Below are 25,385 nucleotides of genomic sequence, written 5' to 3'. Positions count from 1 at the left end.
TTATAATGAATTACACGCTTTACACGGAGCGCTTAGACGCGTCACCTAATGATCAGAAGGACCTACCCTAACGATAGAGTGCGTTTGTAAAAATCGTCAAAATCGTTTAGGGGTCCCTTTATTTATTCCTGACATTTTTCGCTCCATCGCTGGTTGCGTTTTCCTTAACTTCTCAGGCTTCTTTATTAACCTTCAAGGTACTGTCATATACTGGTAGAATGTATTGATTGTACACTTTCAAGTATAGCTATAAATTGCCGATCATGATTTGATAACACCTTCCTTGTACGTTCTAGCACATTTTATACTTCTGCCAATTTCCTTCTCATCAGCATGTTTCAACATGCAACATGTTTATAACGCTTTTAGACGCTAAAATACGCCCGAATAATTTTATAGGTTCTGAAAATACATAAGGTGGGTTGTTCTGAATTCGAAGTGTCTAAAGCTACGTCGCACGTGGATTCGACTGCATTGTTTTCCAGTCGTCTTTCTATGCCATTAAAGGGACCCTGAAACGATTTTGACGATTTTATACAAACGTACTGAGTCGTTAGAGTAGGTCCTTCTGATCATTAATTGACACATCTATTATCGTGTAATCTATTATGTTTTAAAAATGCACATCGCTGCCGATCGCAGCACACTGCTCGGCGGAATTTTAAGCCGCCCCTACCCATACGACGGAAATCACCCATATGACGTCAGTGGGGCGAGCTATCCGATTGGCTGACCAGGGTGCGTGATCAATAATTTTTCCAACTTTATGGTAAACAAATGATGTTCGTAATAGTTGGAATGTTAGTTCATTTGTTTTCATAAAGAGAAAGTAACATAAAGAGAATGCACAAGAGAAATTTTTCAGTACACTTAAGCACTTCCGGCACACAGCAAGTGTCGTCTGCTTGTGTTACAATGTGCTCCGTCTTTGACGAGAGCTCCGCCGTAAGTGTCGGTCTGTCTTTCCGCAAGCGCTATGATTCGACTTTGTTGCGTTGTGGACTGCAAACGTAGCGACTGGCAATATGTCAAGCTGCGACATCGTGTCGCTCTGCAAGTCAGTAGACGAGCGGACTGGCTGCAGCGCATCGGGCTGCCGCAATCCGACCGGCGCCAGGATTTGCACGATTGCGGCCTCACTTTACACCGGAAGATTACTAACGCAATAGCGTTTCGCGAGTCTGGTATTAGGGTAAACGCAAGCGCAAGGAGACAGGGCCTGGCCGTGTCCCCTTGCGTGTCGTTTCAGGGGATGAACAGAAGCGCAAATGTGAATGGTCGTCACGGTGCAGCCACCTGGTGGCATAGAGCTCAACCACACACAGTAGTAGTAACAAAATGTATTCTTCTTTGCTGCTGGTGTAAATTTTTCGCAGGAGCGTAATCGTTAACACGTTGTTTTTGTAAATGTTTAAAATGTTTTACATTCAGTTAGAGCAATATTAGCTCTTTCTTTGGCTGGTTAAGCTCTGCGCCATTGGGTGGCTGGACCGTGGAGACCGATCAGGCAGCTCACGTACGTCTACGCTAAAGTTCCTTCATCAGCTTGAGTTTATGCCTCCACCATTCCGTCGAAAAGTTCAGCTATGTGTGATTACCGAAATACCAGACACGTTCGGCGCTACGACAGAATGCTCGCAACGCAAGCTGCTTCGATAGCTCTCGCTTGGAGTCGACGGCCAAGCGGCTAGCGGAGAGGTTTCGCGCGGGCGGGGGCGGGCTCCAAAACAACAGGAAGTGGACGATGTGACGTCGCATCAGGCAGAACCAGTGAAGGCGGAGCTTAGCCCCGATCGCTCGGCCAACGAGTTGAGGAGGAAAAGCATGGCTAGGGAGGAGGGTAACTTGTAATCGCTTGTAGCTCCATTAATACGTAACGCTTCACTTAAATTGTGGTGCGAATGTTCTACTTAGACTTACGCGTCTACAAAATTTGTCCGAACCGTTTCAGGGGCCCTTTAATATAAAACGTAAACAATGGCTGTAGAAGACATCCTTGCTTCACTCCTTAGTGAATTTTCACCCCTTCATTACATTTTCAGCCTTCCCCTACAATTCGTACTCGGTTGTAAATATCTCCCTCAGCAGCTCCACGAAATCGTCATCTATGTCTTCGTGCTTGAGAATAGCCCATAACAATTCCCTGTGTACGTTGGCTTAGGCTTCCTTATTATCCAGAAAGCGGATGCGCGGCTGCAAGCGCAATCTGGCGGGGCTGCAAGCAACCCTGCGGCGCGCGTGGCGCACGTGCTCCCCTGTGTCTGCTTGGGCCTTTTCATCAAGGGAACAGCCAAGCCACAACGCCCACGGTCAGGAAACCCGTCGATGTTCGCAACGAAAAGCTTCGTCTTTAAAAAGAAATTCCGCAAGCACCAGCGCTCGCTTAGCGGTAGCGTCTGGTTGCCACCGAACGGTCTGATTCCCCGTCGCTCCTCCTGCGTTTTACAGCGAAGCTGTTTACCTGACGGGCCTCTATGAATGAGCCGTATGCGTAGTCTCGTAGGGGAGGGGGGTATCTGGGCTGGCTGACGTACGTCCGTCAAGTGAACAAAAAAGATGGCGGCGCTGCGTGGTCTCGTAGGGTGGTTATCTGGGCTAGCTAACGTCTGTAAAGTGAACAAAAAGATAACGAACGATAGCATGCGGTGCCGAAGAAAGAAAGGACACGTGATTTCATCGCGCGCAGCATCTGCGCAGTGGGGGAGTGAACCTGCGCTGGCCGCCCTTGCTGCCGGCTGCGTGTGCTGTCGTCTGAACTCAATACAACGGCGCGGAAGTTGTGGCGGGAAAACACGTGGATGTGCACCGCGGTAGCCACTAGCCACCGTGGTGTGGAAGAACCGGATTGTGCATTGCAGAGGCACACCACTGGAACAGTTGCAACGCCAACAAAAATGGGAAAAGTGGAAAGACCACACATTGTGAGCACGGTGGAAGAACAAGCCGAGTACGAGGAAAGGCGTCGACAGCAGAGACGCGGCTATAACCAACGACAACGTGTCCGTGCCAAAATAGAGAATGCGGCCAGTGACTTTGCCTCCGAATAACGTCAGCGAGAGAAGACGCGAGAGTCTAATCGTCGGCGTCGAGCGTAAGCTGCCGACGAAGATCGCGCACTGGAGCCCGCTCGTAAGCGTCAAGCGGCAGAAGCGTGAGTTTCACTGGGGCAAGTTCCAAATTCAACACAATGTTTCTGGACGCGGAGTTTGGCCATAGTTGCTCGGTCTGTGATCGATAGCTTCGCTGGCTAATCCAACACGATATGAATGGTTCGGCCCGAAATTTTTTGTCTCGGGTTCATTTTAAAGCAAAGCTGTTAGCCTCAGGTTGGCTGGAATTTTTTTGTCTGTACCCATCCAAAAAACACTACCGCCACCACTGCAGCTAGTAGGGCTATGTGTTTGAGATTCCGCGTAACAGACTTATGTATTTTCTCGTATATTCGAATTACAATACGTTGCTATCATGTCTGCAGGTTGTGTTTTAGTCGTACTTTACGAAATTTCTGACGCATTTTACTTAGAGGAATTCAATTAGTTCAATAACACGGTTGTACTAGATGGAGGTCTTACAAGAATGAGGATATATGCCACACTTGCGCGCACGTGCGTGCGCGCGTGACGTACGTGTGCAAACAATGTATTTGTAAGGGTTGAAGGTCGTAGAGGGCAACTTGGGAGGAACTAGGCGTACAGGGTTTACTTACAGCATTTACATTTTAAACAAGAGATACATTCGACAGTCGAGCGTGGCTCCCAAATGGAGCACGCAAGACGAAGCCTACAGCATGCGAGCACGAAGCTCCAAACACGCAGCACAGAGCACACTGACGAGCAGACAGCTCACGAGCACGATCTAGCAGCGACAAACAGCTGCTTGTAAACACTCCATGTTCCCTAGATCCCTAGGTGACGGAAATCTTCAACCAGTCAGCGTAGAAAGTCCTCGTAGCCGGCCCGCCTTTGAGGGAAGGGGGTAGGGGGTTTACACACACACATTCCGCACAGGTTTCACTGCCCCCTCCGAGGTGAGACGGGCTTCGCAGAACTCGGGGCTTACGTCTTGAAAGGCGCGTTGGTACCCCTAGCTGACCTGCGCAGCGCGGCCGCCGGTTGTCCATTGTCTTGCGTCCTGTAGTCGCCACGAGTGTCGGCAGACTGTGACGAATCCTGGGGCCCACGTACCGCAAAGCACCCTTTTGTTAGGGAAGCTCTTGCTGCAGAGATACCGTATCGGCGGTGGCGGGTTCAGTAACAATAGTTGGTCCGCCGATCGCGTTTAGTCACAACGGCGCTGAGGGGGTGTTGAAGCGGCACCTCGAGGTCCCTACGAAATGAGTCACCGCAGCAATTGTGATAGGCTTCCATGGTTCTCTTTGGGGAAGCTCGCAACGTTCGCATCTGCAGCTGGCTGAGAAAACTTCAATTTTGCCACCTCGGCAGGCCATTCCTAACAGCTCCTCCGTGGCCCTGAATATCTCGCCTGGCCAGTGCTGACAACCGCTGGGCAGGCTGGGCAGGAAGAGAATGGCTGGCGAGCAAGAATACTGCTTTGCTCTCTACAACCCCTGCGCACTTGGAATGCCTTAAACCATCTCACGATAACCGGCAAAGAAGAGTCGATCCCGGCAACACAGTACCACTCAGCGTGCAAACGCCCGCAATCAGCTGTTAACCCATCAGGCTCCCTAACAAAATTTCAATGCAAGCCACTCAACTGGGAACCCCAAATTTTGCCCCAAAATTTCGTGCCGCCAAAGCGAGCGTTCAAGTTCCCCTTGAGTTCAACCAAACCAGACCGTCGCGCTGCACAAGAGTAAGGGTTTACGCAGAACTAAACCGAAGGCTCTCAACCACCAATACCCAAACATAACTTAAGCAGCCGAAGTTCACGAACAGCCTGTTCTTACCCTATCGCAGTGGCGTACTTATCGCACTTACTGGTGCCACTGAACAGTCTGGTCAACTCCACAGGTACGTAATCACAATCACGCTAGCTTTGTGGTCCCTATTCCAAACACGTGCTTGCGTCGCACGCAAATGTTCCATCGCGCTTACTCACGTGTCTTTCTCTAGTCCGTACAGGACACGTAACTTAACCGAGCAAATAAACTTGCGTAACCCACGCACTCCGCAGAACCCTTTAAAAAATGCGTCTGCTAATAACTCGTTACGCGCACGCTTATTAGGGAAGTCAGAACACGGCCGCCCTCAATACACACGAGCAACCCAGTCATAAACCTGCTTCCTTCCGTCCACACAGGACACGCGCTAATGGATCTAAGAGCTCTTCTCAGTGCAAATGATGCACTAAATGAAAACCTACGCTGTTAACCTTGAAAAAATTCGAAAACACTTATAAAAAAAAGAAGGTTAACTAATACACACGCGCGTTACCATAGGCCTCTCACCGATAACCTTCACACTCAGGTTACTCACAAGAAAAGAAAGCCTATCTACTCATTAATTAACACCTCGCGAGACTAAATGTTTACATAAAACGCATCTTTCAAATCTCGGAGCTTCTCAAACAAAACAAAGCTCATACCTTACTTATTGAAAGAAATACTAACCTTAAATCGCGAAAATTTTCAAAATGCTCAAAAATAAAGCAAAACAACACGTTTTCCTTCTACGGAAGCTCTCTTGGCCTCCTGTTTCAAACGTTTACATCTGACTCATACTTTTGAGCCGTACTGGAGGTGGTCGCGGTTCGAAAGCTATTCTGGCTACCCAGGAACAACAAAAGGGCTGACACACTATCAGCTCCTTCAAGACGTTACAGTTCCCTGCCAATTTGCGTCCTGGCGCCACGCTTTCATCACGAACTCGACTGACCGCGTCGCGACTCCCTACCACCTTGTCTCGTCTTGCCACCTTGCGCTCCTTCGCACTACATGCTGCACTCCGAAAAGAACGACGGAACGACAAGGAACTTAACTGCCCCGTGCCCTGTGTCCGCGTCCGTGCAGAACATGCTTCTCGGTCTCTTTTTGACCGGTCGCCCGAACGTGCTTGATGCGCACACGTCGTCAATGACGACCGCACCTTTCTTTTCATCACGCCCCGGCTTTTTGGGTCTCTCGCCGTCTTTGGCTGCGCTACATTAGTCACCGTCTTTCGGTCTTTACAGCGCTTCATTTTACGGCGCTTTCGCTTTGAACTCCCTCTCATGCCGCCTTCCCGTGCCTCGTGCTGGCCGGTACACATCTTGTCGACCCGGATCGCTCTCCTACCCGTACAGTCTGAGTGATTATCATTTAAATCAACTCTCCCTTTGCCTCGACTGGTGGACAGCCCAACCGACTCTGGAACAATGCAGCAGCCTTTACTCAAGCTATGCAACTCGCACTCCTGCGAACTGTCCTCTACTGCATTGCGCAGCTCACGCTGTGCATCGGCACACAGCCCGTCGGTCTCGATCGCTGTCTCACGCGCACAGTCCGAATGATTCCTAACTAAATCATCCCACTCTTGGCAACCTAGACTGGCAGAGAGCTGCACCGATCCCTGAACAATGCAGTTGTTTTCCCTTGAGCTACGCAGCTCGCAATCCTGCGACCTGCCCTCAACTGCATCGTCTGGCTGGCACTTCCCTTCAGCACGCAGATCTGGCTCGACATGGGTGCTCGTGTCTGCTGGTTCAACAGTACTCTGTACCTCGTTAGCAACCTCGCTAACATTACAAGCGATGCACACGCGCGGTAACTGTGCCAATTCATTCGCAGCTGGCCTAGCTGTCTCTACAGTGCTCTTTTGGCACAGCACGTCGTCGCTCTCCCCCTGCTCTTTACCGGCCTCTGCTGCCACTAAGGCATCGTTAGCTCCTAGCACTTCAAGTTCACCTATGAACGAGCTGCTAATCTCACAGGTACTACTACTTCTCTCGGCTTTCCACCGAAATATGCTATCGACTTCCTGCCCTTTGACTGCGTCCAGCCTACAGATTTCTCAAGCCGCTGTTGACTTCGTGCGCTTAACTGCTGCAAATCTGGTATCTGTTTGTGCACTGCTGCCATTTCTTTTTCTAGCTCTTGCCGTTTTTGCTCACGCGCTTGGCGTTCTTGCCTAATTGATTCCCGTTCCTGTCTTTTACTTAGAATTCGTTTACCAATTTGATCTATGAATTTCAAATCATTGCCACTTTGCAGAATGGTCTTACGAATCTCTGATTCCGCCAAGTCCTCCTCTACGTCTACATCGATCTCTTCACACAACCACAACAGGTCAGCTCTCCTCAAACACAACAGGGCCATGGTCACTACTTTAAGCTTTGGCTCTGCTGTCACACAATACTTGCTGGGATACCCACGCAAATCAGAATACAAGTAAATGATCCCAGCGAATCAAATCTACACAGAGAATTTGAAGCCTGGTAAATCTTACAGCCAAAACCAAACGCTTACCCACTGAAGCAGCACCATATCACCAGTCCTTCTCCGCCGTATCCAGTCCGTTGCAAGAGCTGGTCAATCTCAAGTCGCCTCCAACTTGATCAGGATACCGGTCGGTCACCATGTGCCAAAGTCCGTGAGCTGCCGTTGCTGTCTACGAGTCGTAGGCCGATCTACGAGCCGTAGGCCGATCTCACCGCTGCCACTCAGTTATTAGAGTTGTCGGACGATCTCGCCGCTGCCACCATTTGTAAGGGTTGAAGGTCGTAGAGAGGAACTTGGGAGGAACTAGGCGTACAGGGTTTATTTACAGTATTTACATTATAAACAAGAGATACATTCGACACTCGAGCATGGCTCCCAAATGGAGCACGCAAGACGAAGCCTACAGCATGCGAGCACGAAGCTCCAAACACGCAGCACAGAGCACACTGACGAGCAGACAGCTCACGAGCACGATCTGGCAGGACAAACAGCTGCTTATAAACACTCCGTGTTCCCTAGATCCCTAGGTGAGGGAAACCTTCGACCAGTCAGCGTAGAAAGTCCTCGTGGCCGGCCCGGATTTGAGGGAAGGGGGTAGGGTGTTTACACACACACATTCCGCACAGTTTTCACTGCCCCATCCGAGGTGAGACGGGCTTCGCAGAACTCGGGGCTTACGTCTTGAAAGGCGCGTTGGTTCCCATAGCTGACTCCCGCAACGCGGCCGCCGGTGGTCCATTGTCTTGCGTCCTGTAGTCGCCACGAGTGTCAGCAGACTGAGACGAATCCTGCGGCCCACGTACCGCAAAGCACCCTTTTGTTAGGGAAGCTCTTCTTGCTGCAGAGATACCGTATCGGCGGTGGCGGGTTCAGTAACAATAGTTGGTCCGCCGATCGCGTTTAGTCACAACGGCGCTGAGGGGGTGTTGAAGCGGCACCTCGAGGTCCCTACGAAATGAGTCACCGCAGCAATTGTGATAGGCTTCCATGGTTCTCTTCGGGGAAGCTCGCAACGCTCGCAGCTGCAGCTGGCTGAGAAGAAAACGAATTTTGCCACCTCGGCAGGCCATTCCTAACGACTGGATGGATGGATGGATGGATGGATGGATGGATGGATGGATGGATGGATGGATGGATGGATGGACGGACGGACGGACGGACGTATGTATGTATGTATGTATGTATGTATGTATGTATGTATGTATGTATGTATGTATGTATGTATGTATGTATGTATGTATGTTATGAGCACCCCCTTTGGAACGGGGCGGTGGGTTGTGCCACCAAGCTCTTGCTATTATACTGCCTAATGTCCTACGCAGGTTGAAAAGCAGTGTCCAAAAGCCGGACCGCCACCTAGCGGCCGTGGCCACTCAGACTAACCTCAAACGGCAGCTACAAAAGGGCTTTGTTCTGCAGTTTCCGCTAACTGGATTGTTTTCTCGCACATTCAAATTACAAACCGAAGCTATCATTTCTGCAGTTAATGTGTAAATCGTATTTTACGCAGCTTTTGACGCCGTTTACCTTTAAACATTCATTTAGGCACTTGCGCTTGGCGGGGGGCCTAGAAAAATTAGGATCTGCGCTGCACTTCCGCACAAGTGCGTGCTCGCGTGACCTACGTCGCTTCTGGTGGTGGTGCTTCTATAACTTCGTCTGACGTCGGTATGCTTGTATAACGTCAGCAACAGCTTCGTTTTACATCCACTTTCACAGGGTGGAATAAATACGGATATTTTTTACATTTTTTGTCTTATTTGTTGCACTTTCACGGACAAGACGAAAACCTAGCCACTTGGATCTGATAATGGCAAATGACAGCAAGCAGCACATCCTCACAACAGCTCGCAAGCCAGATCCATTAGACCGTCGGGTCGTTGGTACAAGCATGTTTATTGCGTTGTTTCTACATTACGCTTATTCCACTCCTTATGCGTGTAATCTGTGGCCCATAAAAGAACGACGCCATTAAACGCGTGACTTCATGGTCTGTCACGTGTGGCTGTCCGGCAGCGCTGAAGACACACCCCTTCCTGTCATCTTACCTTCTGGGATGTAACTGGTGAAAAAAAAAAAAAGCTGTCGACACGTCAGGCTAACAACCGCATACAAAAAAAATTATATGAACAAAAAAAAATTGAATTGGTACCTGACCAAGATACCCAGCGCAGCAATAGTAGATTTTACTGCAACGGTAAGAAAACGGCCACTTTACAATCATTTCTGCATTTGTAATATTAACCACTGACTTCCAACTCTTCAGGTTTCTGCCGCATAATCTTGTTCATTTCGGCGTTTTAATAACCAATTCCTGAGCCCCTTACCTACGTTCTACTTTAATCTTTTATTTCTAAGCTGTTGAACAGAAACAATCACTACATATTCCTTTACAAAAGCTATCGCTCAGCTGCGCAGGCACTGAGCTATTCCATTCGCGCGTATATTCTCAAATATTTTTCAACCACCTGAATTGTGGTTGAAAAACACTATGAAAACAGGAAAAGTAGGTTGGAACTTACCATAGAGATGGAAATCATGAGCTCGAAAGAGAGCTGTTCCATTTCACGGCCTTCGTGACCGCCTCCCGTCCCTGCAAATAAAATAATGATAGTACTAGTCACACGTTAATCCCCATTTCATCAGAACTAATGAATAAAGAGGATGTTACAGGATGTACGCTCAGAAATTACAAGATGTTCAAGCCTGTTCTTGCCCTAATTTTGCAGCAGTCATGGGCTTTAAATAAAAACAAATCTGTTGTTTAGAAACTAGGAACTTTTATCAGCCAGGAAATCTCTAGTGGCATATTTCCATCACGTTGAAGGCTGTAGACTGCTTTGCAGATAGCCTAATAGTGCGAATATGGACAAACCACTCCAACATTTTTGACGTTACACTTACGCACTGTTGCTGCAGTTTAGGCATCATAAAATCGAAACTTTGTCCTTACTTTTCTATGACAACCAATCGACATCATTTACGCCGGTTGATACAAAATTCAAATTACAGATAAGGTGGACTATTTCTTAATGCAGACACAGCCTAAATATAGATAAAGCACTCTAAAATGACCTCCCAAATGGCTCATTCGATCAACCCACGGCCCTCAGTCCCAAGCAGCTGCGGAGCACCGGGCCAAGGCGGTGGTCAGACCTGTAAGGCAGACAACGGTGCTAAGAATCTCTGCACCCGGGCAGTGTTTGGGATATTATTGGCCTTAATGACATTAGAACTGGTGAGGTTTATACAGTGCTGACTAACGGCCATGTCCTCTGCTATAGAGGTCTCCCAGATAAGAAGCAATACGGAGTAGGATTCCTAATCTGTAAGGACATAGCGGCAACACTCTTGAATTCTACAGCATTAATGAGAGGGTTGCAGTAGTCGTAATCAAACCTAATAAGAAGTATAGATTAAAAAGGTAGTACACGCCTACGCTAAAACGTCCAGTAAATGGTGATGATGAAGTAGATCAGTTTTATGAAGATGTTGACTTAGCGATGATAAAAGTGCAAACTCAGTATACTGTAGTAATGGGCAACTTCAATGCAAAAGTGGGGAAAAGCAGGTTGGTGAACAAGCAGTTGGCAACTACGGCGTCGATTCTTCGAACGTGGACCTGGAAAGCCTTAATGGGGAAAGTGGACCTGGAAAAGCCTTAATGGGGAAACAAGAAATGAAATTGATTTCATACTTTCTGTCGGTCCCAGCATAGTGCAGGATGTGGAAGTGTTAGGCAGGTTAAAGTGCAGTGATCATAGGTCTAGGAGTCACCTCAATTTGAAGCGAGAAAGAGTAAAATTGGTCAAGAAGAAACAGGCCAGCCTAGATGCAGTAAGAGTAAAAGCAGATATATTCAGGTTGGAACTTACAAACAAATATGCAACCTTAGAACAGAGAGATAAAGATGACATAGAGGTAATAAATGAAACCCTAACTAGGCTGGCTTCAGAGGCAGCAATTGAAGTGGGAGGCAAGGCACCAAGGCAACCAGTAGGCAAGCTCTCCCAAGTAACAAAGGACCTAATAAAGAAACAACAAAGCATGAAAGTGTCCAACACAAGAGACAAGATACAATTCGCGGAACTGCCAAAACTGACCAGCAGGGAGACAATAAGGGGTATTCGAAATAATAGCGTGAGAATGACTGAGGAAGCCGTCAAATATGGAGGCACATGAAATCAATGAGAAGGAAACTTGGCATTGGACAAACCAAGATGTATGCACTGAAAGATAAGCAGGGTAATATTATCAATCTAGAAGGTATAGTAAAAGCAGCGGAAGAATTCTGTAGTGACCTGTACAGTACCCAGAGGAGCCACGATACTTCCATTCGAAGCAGTAATGAACAGGTTGCAGAGACTCCTCCCATAACTAGCGATGAGGTCAGAATGGCCTTCCAAGACATAAAACGGGAAACGCGGCCGGAGGAGACGGAGTAACAGTCGATTTAATCAAAGACGGAGGAGAAATAATGCTTGAAGAACTGACGGCTCTCCATACAAAGAGTCTATCGACTTCAAGGATCCCAAAAAAACTGGAAGGAAGCTAACATTATGCTAATCCACAAAAGGGAGACGTTAAATAATTGTAAAATTCTAGGCCCAATAGCTTACTTCCAGTATTGTATAATATATTCACCAAGGTAATTTCCAATAAAATAAGGACAACACTGGACTTTAGTCAACCAAGGGAAGAAGCTAGATTAAGGAAGGGATACTGTACAATGGATCACATCCATGTCATTATTCAGGTAATCGCGAAATCCGAAGAGTACAATCAGCCTCCCTATATGGCTTTCATAGATTACGAAAAGGCATTTGATTAAGTAGAGATACCAGCAGTCACAGAGGCATCACACAATCAAGGAGTACAGGCCGCTTACGTAAATATCTTAGAAAATATCTACAGAGATTCCACAGCTACCTTAATTCTACACAAGAAAAGTAGGAAGATACCTATAAAGAAAGGGGTCAGACAAGGAGACAATCTCTCTAATGCTATTCACTGTATCCTTGGAAGAAGTATTCAACTCATTAAACCGGGAAGGCTTTGGAGTAAGGATCAACGGTGAATATCTCAGCAACCTTCGGTTTGCAGATGACATTGTCCTGTTGAGCAACACTGGAGACGAGTTACAACAAATGATAGAGCACCTAAACAGAGAGAGTGTAAGAGTGGGGTTGAAGATTAATGTGCAGAAGTCAAAGATGATCATGAATAGCCGGGCAAGGGAACAAGAGTTCAGGATCGCCAGTCAGCCTCTAAACTCTTTGAATGAGTACGTTTACCTAGGTTTATTACTCACAGGGAACCCTGATCATGAGAAAAAAATTCACAGAAGACTAAAAATGGTTTGGAGCGCATACGGCAGACATTGCCAGCTCCTCACTGGAAGCTTACCATTATCATTGAAAAGGAAGGCGTACAATCAGCGAACTTTACCGGTGCTGACATGTGGGGCAGAAACTTGGAGACTGACAAAGAAGCTTCAGAACAAGTTGAGGACCGGGCAAAGAGCGATGATAGGCATAACGTTAAGAGACAGAAAGACAGCAGTTTTTATCAGAGTGCATACGGGTAAGGGGGGGGGGGGCTATATTCTAATTGATTTTAAGAGAAAAAACAATGCAGCTGGGCAGGTCATGTAATGAGGAGGTTAGATAACCAGTGGACCATTAGGGTTACAGAAGGGCGCCAAGAGAAGTGAAGCGCAGTCGAGTACGGCAGAAGACTAGGTGGGGTGATGAAATTAGGAAATTCGCAGGTGCTAGTTGGGATCGGTTGGCACAGGACAGGGGTAATTGGACATCGCAGAGAGAGGCCTTCGTCCTGCAGTGGGCATAAAACAGGCTGATGATGATGATAATGACTCTAAAATATGTGACGTTACCTTTATGTACTATTTCTGGAGTTTGGCCATCGAACAACTGAAAGCTTGTCCTTCATTTTCTCTCGACAGTAATAAGCATTCTTATAGCAAATGAAGGAACTAACACATAACACTGGATATATTATCAGCATAACATTTAAAAAAAATTATGGGGTTTTACGTTCCAAAACCACTTTGTGATTATGAGGCACGCCGTAGTGGAGGACTCCGGAAATTTCGACCACATGGGGTTCTTTAACGTGCACCTAACTTTAAGTACACGGGTGTTTTTGCATTTCATCCCCCTAAGAAATGCGGCCGCCGTGGCCGGGATTCGATCACGCGACCTCGTGCTCAGCAGCCCAACACCATAGCCACTGAGCAACCACGGCGGGTTACAGTACAACATCTCATTCCCTATATATTTACCTAAGGAAGCAAGAAAAGTATGTTTAAACTCGCCAGAGGGAAGGAAACCCTGCGACTGACTGCATTCGTAAGATCTTTTGCAGCCGCTTGCAGTAAAATTTTATAAGTCCCACAGTGATCATCATTCTATCTGAGTCCATGATTGATTGGATATTACAGGATATACTATTACAAATTACAAGATGTTTAAGTGTTGTCTTCCCTCGTTTTGAAATATGCATGCACTTACAGCGAAAGCAAATTCGTTGGGAAACTAGGCACTGTTAACTGCACGCAAATGCTTAGTGACATAAGGCCTTCACATTTGTGGTATAACATCATCAGGAGGAGAGCGCAGACAATTTTATTACTGTTGTAATCACCCAGATATGGAGAACGCCATCTAAAATTTGTGACGTTACACTTATGTACTGCAGCTGGAATTACGCAAATAAAGATCACTGGAAACTTGTCTTTCACTTTCTCTCGACAGTAATCAGCATTTTTTACCACGAATGTATGAAAATAGAGATAAGAAAGGATAGATCAAAGTATAAATTGTTGGAGTTCAGCCATGAATGATAATTGAAAGCTTGACCATTTCGTTTCTACAGTAAACAGCCTCTTTTTAGCCAGATGACTGAAAATAGAGAAAGGAGCGGATATATCAACAGCACATCTTGCCGTTCTCAAAATTTTTTTCCGAAGGAAGCAATAAAAATACGCTTGAGCGTACCACAGGGATGGAAACCATGAGCTCCAATGAGAGCTGTTGCAACTGGCTGTCTTCATGACATCTTCTGCAGCCATTTGAAACAAAATTTTCGGGTGACAGTTTCATCATCATTCATCGGACTTCACGATTGATTGGACGTTACGGAATCTACTATCCCAAATCACAATACCTTTAATTCAGGTGATGTCTCGTTTTGAAGTATCCATGCCCTTACAGTGAAATCAAGTTCTTTGAGAAACTAGGCGCGTTATTCTTAGTGGTCAGATTATTCTTAGTCGCATAACACCTCCATGTTTGTTATCTAACGCCACCATAATGGATAGAGTGGACTACTTTATCAGTTCCATAACTGCCCAAATATACAGAAAGAACTCCATAAGCTGTGACATTGCATTTATTTATTATTCCCGGAGTTCAGCCATGAAAGATAATTGAAACCTAGCCCTCTATTCTCTGTCGACAGTAATCTGCAGCTTTTATGCCGGATGAATGTGACATTGAAATAGAGCTCTTTTTTTAAGTATAAATTAACCTCCTCTATTGCGTATTTTTAAAAAGCAAGAAAATTGTGTTTAAACTTATTCAGGGCTAGAAACCATCAACTCCAAGGACAGCTTCTGTATCTCATCGCAGAATTTTATGACGTTATTCAGTCGCTGTCCTCGGCCCCCTCATGTAACTTTGACACTCAGACCGTCTCTCAAAATCCGTGTCTGCAGGAGTAGTACAGGACGTAGGCTGGTAAATTGCAAAATAATCGATTCAGTTCTTGCACTGTATTTGCAGCAGCCATAGATATTAAATGAAAGAAATGTGTCGAGAAACTAGGCGCTCTCATCAGCCACCAACTCCGTAGAAGACGAACGCTATCGCGATTACATGGACGGTTTTGGCTTTTTCCAAGATCTCGAGTGGTGCAGCGGTAGTTTCCTTGAAATGCACAGTTAACTCTCCATTTCTTGGGAATCATCGCAGTCGTTCTGTATTTTATATAATGCTTTTGGAATCTTTGTTTCTTGGCTTGCATACCGCCATGCGTGTGCACTCATGGGTGGCCGGTAGAAGCGCTTGCGTAGTTCGTACTTTCTCCCTCTTTTTTCTGAGGTCCACAAAGAAAGTTTGTATGCTCAAATGGTTTTTCTGTGTGTTTTGGTATAGCCATTGGACTTCCACGGGGTCTGAAGTTCTCTTTGCGGAGCTTGCATTGATGGCATATCTTCAAATATTCTGAGATATTCTGTTCATCGTAGACGTGAAATCTGTTTAGTCTTCCAAATGTGTCTCCCGGAACCGCCATGATCACAGGATTCTGTATAATTATGATACAGTCCTAAAGTGTTTCTCCACGCTCTTTGCAGACACATGCAGTCTAGCATTTTTGAGAATCATTTCATCCAACGTATTCGTGACATGCTTGTCGTCATCCTGGTTTCTAATTAGCAGTCTTGACAAGGTGTCTGCATCTGATAATTTCTCTCCTTGTGTGTGAGTGACATCGAAGGCGATTGCTTTATTTCGCTCACCCACTTGGCCAGTCTTTTTTTTAGTGTGACAGTGCTTGGGTGTCAGTAAATAGGCTTAAGTGTTTGCCTCCAGGTACGTACGTCCTGAAATAACGAAGGGACATTACCACTGCGAATGCATATTTTTCCGTCTTGAGAAGTTAACATCTGCCCTGTTGATTGTGTAGGAGTAACAGCCGATCACTTTGATCGGTTAACGCGAGAGGTCACTGTCGTCCCGCCGGTAGAGGACAGCGCCAGTACCATATTGGGAAGTGCCGGTGTTTATCTTTCAGAACGGCTTCGAGAAACCTGGAATATTCTTCATCGGGTCAGATAATGTAATCTTTTTACGAGTTCCTCAAGATCTGCTGATCGCATTCATTATTCGTACAAATGTAGTATGTTTTCATGTCGTCATGAACCTAGGCATTTGGTCTTCAGAGCTTACAGAGCTTATTCTTTTATAAAAGTCCTAAAATTTCCATCGAGAGCCAGGAATACTCAAACAGAATATACGTCATAGGGTTTGGTGAGCTGGGAGATGCGCCTGACGGACTCTTCTTTTGCGCCTATTGTTTCTCCTGTCTGTCAGATACTCACCCTGGGAAGCAATGGTGTTACTTTAGAACTTGCTCGTCTTTAGGTTATAGTTTAGAACAGCTTTGCTAAGCGCCTCTAGTACCCGAGACCGATGCGATCAGTGGTCATCACGAGTTTCGAAGAAATGAGGATGTCATCCACATACACGTTGCAAATGATTCCGGTGGATTCGCTAAGCGCGCCAGTCATAATCTTCTGAAATCATGAACCGGAATCTGAAGCCATGAGTCGGAATTGTTCCAACCGAAAGGGAGTCATTCGGATTTGAAAATGTCGAAAAGAGTAATAAAGCCATCATTTCGTTGCGGCCTTGCAGCGGTATCTGCCAATGCCTTTTGCAAAGGTCGATGCGGGAAAACCATGTATATCCACCCGTCTTGTCAATAATATTGTCGATTCTTGGCATCGGTATGGGGAAAGACCAGTCGGACAATTTACAAGCTTATAATTAGCGCATATCTTTAAAGTTCCATCATCTTTGGGCACAACCGCAGTCATAGATGCGAAGGTTTATGTTGACCGTCGAATAATTTCAGCATCTAGCAAGCCTTGTAACGCTCCTTTTAGCCATTGCTTTTTTTTTTTTTCATGATATCCCATAGGGATTTGTGCTATCAGCTGTCATGTCGCTGAGCCTGAACGGAACCTCACTTACTTTCGCTGCAGGAAGCTAAGCTCCGGTGGACATCAGCTCCGGGAGCTGTGCCGGCACGTCTCAATTGCCTCTGACCAACTCGAGATTGGTTTGAGAGCCTGCACATACATTCATTAAGCCGGTATGCCTCAACTGACATGTCTACAATGGCTTCATCGAGTCATCTGATATTTACCGTAAATTTCTTCAAGTCAAGATGTGCCAGTGTTCCATTAGATGCGGCGTCATGAACGAGTAGCGCTTCTGCAGTTGTTTTGCTTGTTTGAAATTCTACAGACATGCGTGCCCACTTGTGTCACTAGTTGTACTCGAGAACTTCCATCATAACTGTGTAGTTTAACAACGTTGCCGCTCAATAGTCGCTCTTGAGGGATCAGTAGAATTAACTATGCTAACTGATGCATCAGTTTCAATTAATACTTCAATGACCTTTCTGTTGGCGCTCATCTGGGCGTACTGTAGACCTGCCACCGACTTCACCAAGTAAACACATTCGTTTGGTGCCTCAAAAAAGAATGAGAAGTCCGGGTTTACCAGCTCCTTTACTAATGTCGGGTGTCAAGCCCTCTCATTTGCTGAGTAAATTTCAGCATGACTGACTGCAGCGCTACGGTCGTAGCAGGCCTGATCTTCTGAGGAACCGATTGTATAGCTTCGACTACTGATGTTGCTCTCTTGCTTGTTCGCTAGTAAAATGTCATTGAGAGCCTCTTTTAGTGACTGTCCGTTCATGCAATGTCGCATGTGGCCTTATCATGACTATACGCTGATAATTCTTTGTCATTCCAAGAATAACCAGTGGCACAATTGATGATTAACGCAGGTCGGGGTGGTCGCGCTGCAAGAGCGTCCACCCCGACGACTGTTCATAGAAGCAGTCGATGGCAGATCATTCTCGGTGCTTGAATGTCATAGCAATTTCCCAGCATTATGTGGGGTTCAAAGTGAAGGCTCACAGAAAACTAGCTCGCCCTTCAAACCATGGCACATCTGTGTTTATCTGGGCGCCCTAATCGAATCACTTCGCATTTCCGCTAAGGAAACAGCGCGTAATATAGATTCTGTCACACTCCGCGGTCCGAGTGTTCGGCGAGCATGCATATTCCTAAAAGTGAATCCAAGTTCACGGGCTTCATGAGGTACCACCAAAAAAAAAAAAAAAAAACGAAATTGACAAGTTTGTGCACTTTCTGCTTTGTTGATCTGAGTGATGATGACAATATAGTCAGAAGCTCTTGTCGCTGCGCTGACTGTTGGTGATTTTTAAAAAGACGATGTATAAGGTAGTTGGCTGCTTGATTTTCGCTATGAACCATGGTTTGTCTACTCTAACTGTGAAACCAAAGTTGAAAGTCAGTAAAACGCGTATTCCCACTGAGCCAATAGGTTCGAGTTTCTCGGCTGCTAAACTGGCTCTGACGGCTAAGAAGGCCAAGAAGTCCGGTGTGCTGAACTTTTCAGGTAATTCGATGGCATTGTTTTCATCTTGCAAATAACTCGCGGATAAATATTATTCTAAGCATACAACGTACTACATTTATAGAACTAGGAAGGTTCCCAGACCGCGCTGCGCATGCGATATTACAAATATCTTAGTCTTGCAATACTTAGAGAAAAAAACTGAATTTTACAAATGACAGCATTCTTTTTGAAAACATTTCTTCAGTGCTGCGCAAAAATACAGAAGTGTCACTGATACACACATTCTCGTTCTTTCTGATATGAAACGTTTTCATTAGCTCACATGCAAGCATGACTGCACTCGTAGATTAGCTCTTTGAGGGTCGAATTATTTTGAAAAAAACTTTCCCATGTGGTCAAATTACTTTTTTGCGGATCTTGAATGTCCAAAATGTATTAAGTCGGGAATAAATAGTCAAAAATGATTAGGAACAGTATTTTGGTGTCGGCATCACTCAGAACTGCAAAATGTTCAATAGTATTTCCGAGCGTGGTACTCCTTGTAACACGGGTCTAGGCACTGCGCCTTATCGCAGTCTGCACACCTAAAATGCGTGTCTGTTCTCTTGAAGCGAGGAGTTGTGTTGGCGCACACATGCCATCTCTGCGTGCGGCTGCCTTGGGCAGAGGTCTGAGGCACCCTCTCGCGTAAGCGCGTTGCCGCGGAGAGCGAGAATACCTCGCGAACGGCGCTGATGAGCAAGTGGTGATAACCAAGCTAAGAGAAGTGCCAATCAAGATAGAAATCAACTTCCGCTGCCCCTGCGAGAGCGTGCCGACAAAGAGAAAAACAACGTTTCGCGCGCCTCCGTTGCGATCACGCGGCGGAACCGAAACCGCGAAAGCGCGTTGCCACTGGGAGCGGGAATACCTCGCGAACGGCGCTATAAGCAAGCTAAGAGCAGCGCCAATCAAGATAGAAATCAACTTCCACCGTCCTGCAAGAGAGTGCCGACAAAGAAAAAAATGACGTTTCGCGCGCCTCTGTTGCGATCACGCGGCGAAACCGAAACCGCCAAAGGGGCGTTGCCGCAGTCTGAGCGACGCGCTGAAGCTAGCAATGAGCTCTGTTTACCTCCCCAAGAAGGTAGCACCAACTTCAAACGCATCTTGTAAGTGCTAAGAGGTGGCAGCACCTCCCGATGAGCGCTCATCGTCATTATGGCGCGAAATTTGAAACGGAGGGTCGGAACCGTACCCGTACGGCGAAGACCTTGCGGGACAGAAAACCGCTGCCGTACATGTACGGCGAAAACCTTCAAAGGGTTAGGAAACTAAAAGCAAAGGTTCACATGCGCAGGACCGACAATGCGCTGGTAGGTGCGATATGGCTTCATTCTAGATACACAGTTCATATTGCCGCGCTCGATTGTTGATTTAGCGGCTTCTCTCTCCGATATCGACCCTTCGGCCTGTAAGTGGAGTTTCGTAGACTAAGTCTACGCCGCAGGTTACATGAGTCCTGCCATGCTTTTTTCCCACAATGAGGCTTTCTTTGGAGCCCCAAAAATTCGTGAGCTTACCTGGCGCTCAGATTTATTGGGAAAGCATTGTATGCATATATGCATTTCGCATTCCCGCACGTAAGCAGTCTTAGCTGTCTCTGCCATTTTTTTTTTTCATGTCAGTTTCCGATTGAGGTTCTCGGACACAGATACCAATATTGAGCAGGCGAAACTAGATGACTGAAGGCGCGAAATCTGGTTATTAAAACTGGCCTGCCATCACATGAGCACAAGACTTCATTAGCAGCGATTCGAGGCACACAGACGCTATAGCTCAATTAACAATCTTACTATGCGCTTAATTGAATCCAACGTACGCGTTACTCCCAAAAAAGGATGTTAATATCTAAGAACTGAAAGAGTCATCGTTGCAGAATTCATCGATAAAAGCTCAGCCATTCTGTCTAAAAATAGCTAAAACTCATTTCACTGCAGTAGTGCGCGCCCCTAAGGGTTTGTTACTTAAAATCGCAAGAAATAATTTAGATATCATAAAAATCTTGGACATTTTCATTGTAAAGAAAATTATTTACGTCAAAGTCAATTGGTGCTCAAAAATATTAGAAAGCAAAGGAGCAACACGTTACATTTACAAATGCCTTTTCGCTGAATGTGCAGCTAGTTAGCCAAACAAACATCATTTGAACTAAAAATAGAATCCAATAAAACCATAAAATTATCGACGATTATTCCGGCAATGGTTTGGAATGCGACCATGTCATTCTGTTCAATGGATGATTGCACAACGCAAAAGCGAGCGCAATGTCACATTGAAGAAACCAGATTCTCGACGTCCTGGAGACTGCAACTTCAGTAGAGTTCCGTATATGGTCCGAAGGGTCTTCCAAACGTATTCAAGGGTTCAACAGAAATCGGTTCACGTCTTCCTGCTATATGCAGTCTCACAAAAATCGGAAAGGCACTTCCAACTTATGTATGTTGACGTTTAAAAAACATGGAATGTGAAAATGTTTGCAATCGCTAACCAGCTTAAACAATTTTGAGAGTTTCCGCTCTTGTCGGTACTGTGCCTGTGAGCATTTGCTTTCTAGCCGTTGAATTCTGGGCAAGAGTGGAGACAGATTTGGGCGCGAACAGAAAGTGTCAAATTCGTGGCCTCTTGTGAGCGATGTCGTCTACGCACCTTACTTCTCTCCCTGTAAGTACGCTATATGATTCGAATAACTTTATTGTGAGTTAGCATGTGTTTTTTATTTATTTTGCTGTCCCGTCTAAAATGTCCGCTTTTTAACCAGCTCAGCAACGCGTTCTATTAATAAAAGGCTGTCTACAAACTACCTGAGCTTTACTGTTGCTAAAAATCATGTACAGTAGGTTCTTTATATAGTTATTCTAGATGTGTAAACCTCATGTGGTGAAATCAAGATGGCCCCTTGACAAAAAGCACACAACGGACACTGCATGGGAAACCTGCTGAGAAGCCACGGTGGTGAGAAATGGTCAACACCCACCTCTTGGTCAGCTTCATCCTCGGAGTTGTCCTGTCCGTGGATGACCGGTGTCACCTCCAGGTCACCTGCGCATATTATGAGAAGGCGCATATATAAAAACATCGAATGCATATATAACAAACCTCTTCATGTGAACGTAAGAGTCGAATAATGTTTTTACTTTTTCTCAAGCTGGTTCTTATTACAGACTGCTACGTTACGCACTTTAAAAACGACTTCTTTATTTATCTGTGATGGTTAGCAGATAAACACAGCATATCTAGGTACGTCGACAAACTAACCATCTCCTCATGCTTCTTACGGTAGGTTCAAGACGCAACATTGTGCAGTTGGTTGTCATGTTAATGAGGCATTCTCAATTTTCAGATTAATTCACGATATTCGGAAATGGCTGCGGTGGTGCTCTTAGTTGCCTATGATACGCTTCCGCGGGCATACGACTGCACATGTTAGTACACCAGCCGATTTTGACCAAGCACTAATATTAACAATGTGATCGATGACGGTCTAAGGAAGATTTATATCTTCAAGATGATCTTTAGCAAAAACAAAGCAACCACTGGGGCAAATATTTCTTAAGGTTATATGGCAACAAAACACGCAGTAGAGTGTATGAGCGCGACTGTACGAGGACGTACGATGAAACATACACAGACACAGACAGTGTGCTTAAAACACCCAGGTCAGCGTATGAAGTTTCTCACATATTTTCCCACTTTATTTGGACAGTTTAGCTTAGGAGCTATTCTTTTCCCTCTAGATTATATTGCTTCACTTCCTCTTAAATTCTAATTAATTCATTACTACGATTAATTTATACGAAATGTTCACACATGGTGCAAGCACATTGCTTATTTTTTTGTTCAAATTTGGAAGTCCCTTGTATGCTCTTGCTTTCAGGGCGTTATTTACAGTGCGGCCAGATATGCGCGCAGCCCATTTATTGGGGCAAGAACGATAGCGCCAGGGGATGTATAGAGCAGAAGAGAGAGAAGGGTGGAGTGAAGCGGTATCTTGTTGACTTTTCCCACGAGGTAGCAAATAATGATTCCTGTGTGGGGTAATAACGTACTAAGAATGGCCACATGAGCAACAATGCGAAGGCATTCGGACACGCTTTTCGTCTAGCTGAATGTTGTGCACGCTGAACAGACAGTGAACGGTGGCTTGTTTGTACACATTTTTTAGGAGAGAGCATGTATCTCCCACCTCCCCTCACTACATATCCAGAAGGTAGTTCAGCAAGCCTGGATTCTAGTTCAGTTAGCGAGTGTGAGGCAAATGAGGAGGTCTTGCTGTCGTCTCGAAATAATACTCTTTCGCAAGATTCACAAACCCTAAACACTTATGTACGCACAGGTTGGATCAAAAGCTTACACGATGCGGGACCTTAGAAAAAGCATAGTTCCTCATCCTGGCCACACAGCCTGGACTTCAAGTGTTCTGCGTGTACTAGTATACGCGATCAATATACTATTGTACTGTGTCAACGGCTGCAAGCTAATGCAGGGCTGACATTCGAGTTTCTCGTGGAACCCGCATTTGGTAAAATTTTCTACTCTGCGTGTACGTCGTTCCCGTAATCATTCCTAAAAGCGACGTGGGACAGACAAACGATACAACGCGCATCAAAGAAATTCGTTTCAACGTACCTCCACTTCTACTGGCTGCACTTCCAGAACCGCACATCGACATCTGTCTTGAGCATTGCGTGTGATGGGAAACGGTGCGCTTCCTTCCTTTCGTGCGCGAGACTGAGCCGCGATCACCGGCTCACCCTTGCAAGCTTTCACTCGCACATACAGCATACGGCGCGCAGCAACGGTTTTATCGTCCTTGGACTTTATGCGGAACCTCACAGTGACGCCGACGGCGACGGCTACGCCGATGGCAGAAATGCGCTTTGAATGTACATATAATTGCTATCTCAATAAAAGGTGTGGGGCCTTTGGTCATATGAAGAGATCTGGAAGCAACAAGAGCCAATGTTTTGATAACCAGTAACAGCTTTTCACGCCTTTTCATTGCCGCCTTTGTACGATCAAGTTCATCTCGATCGTCAAAAAAAAAAAGACAAAAAAGAAGTTATTGTGCTTCGACGCAAAAAATAATAGTAAGGCGTAAAAAAAAAGTAAATGTTCGCATCCGAGCAATTCGAGCACCAGGAAGCAATTTGGTGCCCAAAAGGCAGGAACTTGCGACTGCACTAACGTACAAGGAGCAAACAAACAAAAAGTTCTAGAATTTCCCGTGCAGCTACGTGTCAATGTTGCAGCTGCGCGGCACGGTGGGAACAAAGACCACCTTGGTTCCGGCATTTCCTTCTTTTTTTTTTTTTCTTATCATTGGGCAACAGTCCGTAAGCTCCACTGGACGTGTATACAGTAGATCGAATGAAATGAGAGGCGATCGAGGAGAAGGCACTGCGTGAGCGTGATTGGAGTCGCATTGCGAGGAAAACGACGACGAGTGAGTGGACTGAAAAGAGACGGCTACAAAGCAATCTGCGGAGCCTCTTATTGCGAAACGGTTCTCCAAGCAGTCGCTTCCCTCTTTTATTTTCTTCGAGTTTCCGTCTTTTCCACGCTCCTTTGTGGCGAGCGTGGGCCCGCGCGCTTACGCGTGAAACCGGGCCCATAATTCAGCATTGACATCGCGTGGTAAGCTCTGTCAAAGCAATTCGAATGCCTCAGACTTTCACTGTAAAGCGCGCGCATCCAAACATGCACACACTGGTTCGCGAAAGCGCACAACTTTTTCCTTCTGAATATAGCGCAACGGCTCGCTTTACTTAGAGGGCTGCTTGAAGAACAAATAATGAGTAAATACATAAACAAATGAGTAAACGTAAGAGTTACAGGAGGCCTCAGGAAATTGTTCCATTCAATATATATATATATATGGCGGAGGAAGTCAATCTGAAAGTTGGGTTTTCACTGTAGCCTCCTTTCCGTTTCACCACAACGCACGCTATTTCTTTTTTCCACTCGTCTAGATACGTCTCCGTGTAAACACCGGAAGACCCTTTGTATAGCGAATGCCATTGGTCACTTTTTGTGCGCTTATTTCATCCTGCGATTCTTGTTCGTTTTCGAGCGCACTGTTGCGTTCACTTAAGTTGCCCCTTTTGAGCGCCAGCTTTTATTTCGTCGACGAAGGCACCCTTGGTAGTGAACAAAAGAAGATATACGACGAACTGTTGCCCAAACTCGGGGAGAAAACGGGCGCTTGCAGCACACTTTGGTCCGCGCCAACGCCACGCATTTCCAAATCAACACATACAAGTTCCAAGAGGCTGAACGTTATTTTTCTTCGTCCTTATTCCTTTCATTATTTTTTTATTCTTGCGTGTTCGTTTCTTTCTCTGGTAAATTGATTCACAACACTTGAACTGGGCGAGTCCGTGCGAGACATGAGGACGTGAGCGAACGCTGTTAAAAGCTTCCCACCTTCAACGCCACTGACGTGATTTACCTCAGCCTCAGACGGTGTTGAGGCAAGTTTATAGCAGAGGAAATAAACATCACTAGAGTGCGAAAAGCCGAGACATTTCAATTGAGAAACATTGGTGTGTCATTCCACATTTGCCTCTTTAATACGTGTGCGTGCTTGCGCCATATGTTCGACTTTTCTTTTTTTTTTTTTACAATTCGTGGATAGCTGCTCAAGCAACGCCCGGTGCCAAAGCTCTCCGCCCGTCAACCTTGCACAACCGCGCGCTTGCAACAGGGAAGGATCACGTTATCCATCGCGACGACGAAGAAGTCGTTATTGCCACACTCCGCGTCGA

General features: G+C 45.9%; 1 long non-coding RNA gene across 2 annotated transcripts in view; it reads right to left on the bottom strand.

Moving 5' to 3' along the window:
- The window catches only part of LOC126516529 (uncharacterized), a 51,188-nt gene that overhangs the window by 7,388 nt on the left and 18,415 nt on the right, over nucleotides 1-25,385 (bottom strand). For both annotated transcript variants that reach the window (XR_011892303.1, XR_011892304.1), the window contains exons 2-3: nucleotides 21,596-21,660; nucleotides 9,901-9,971 (exon numbers count right to left, since the gene is read on the bottom strand). This is a non-coding gene — a long non-coding RNA (uncharacterized lncRNA). The remainder of the gene's footprint in view (nucleotides 1-9,900; nucleotides 9,972-21,595; nucleotides 21,661-25,385) is intronic.

The sequence above is a fragment of the Dermacentor andersoni genome, chromosome 1 (assembly GCF_023375885.2).
Source record: "Dermacentor andersoni chromosome 1, qqDerAnde1_hic_scaffold, whole genome shotgun sequence".
In the NCBI taxonomy this organism is placed as follows: Eukaryota; Metazoa; Arthropoda; class Arachnida; order Ixodida; family Ixodidae; genus Dermacentor; species Dermacentor andersoni.
The sequence above is the reverse complement of the archived record's forward strand: the minus strand, read 5'-3'. Positions and strand labels throughout refer to the sequence as shown.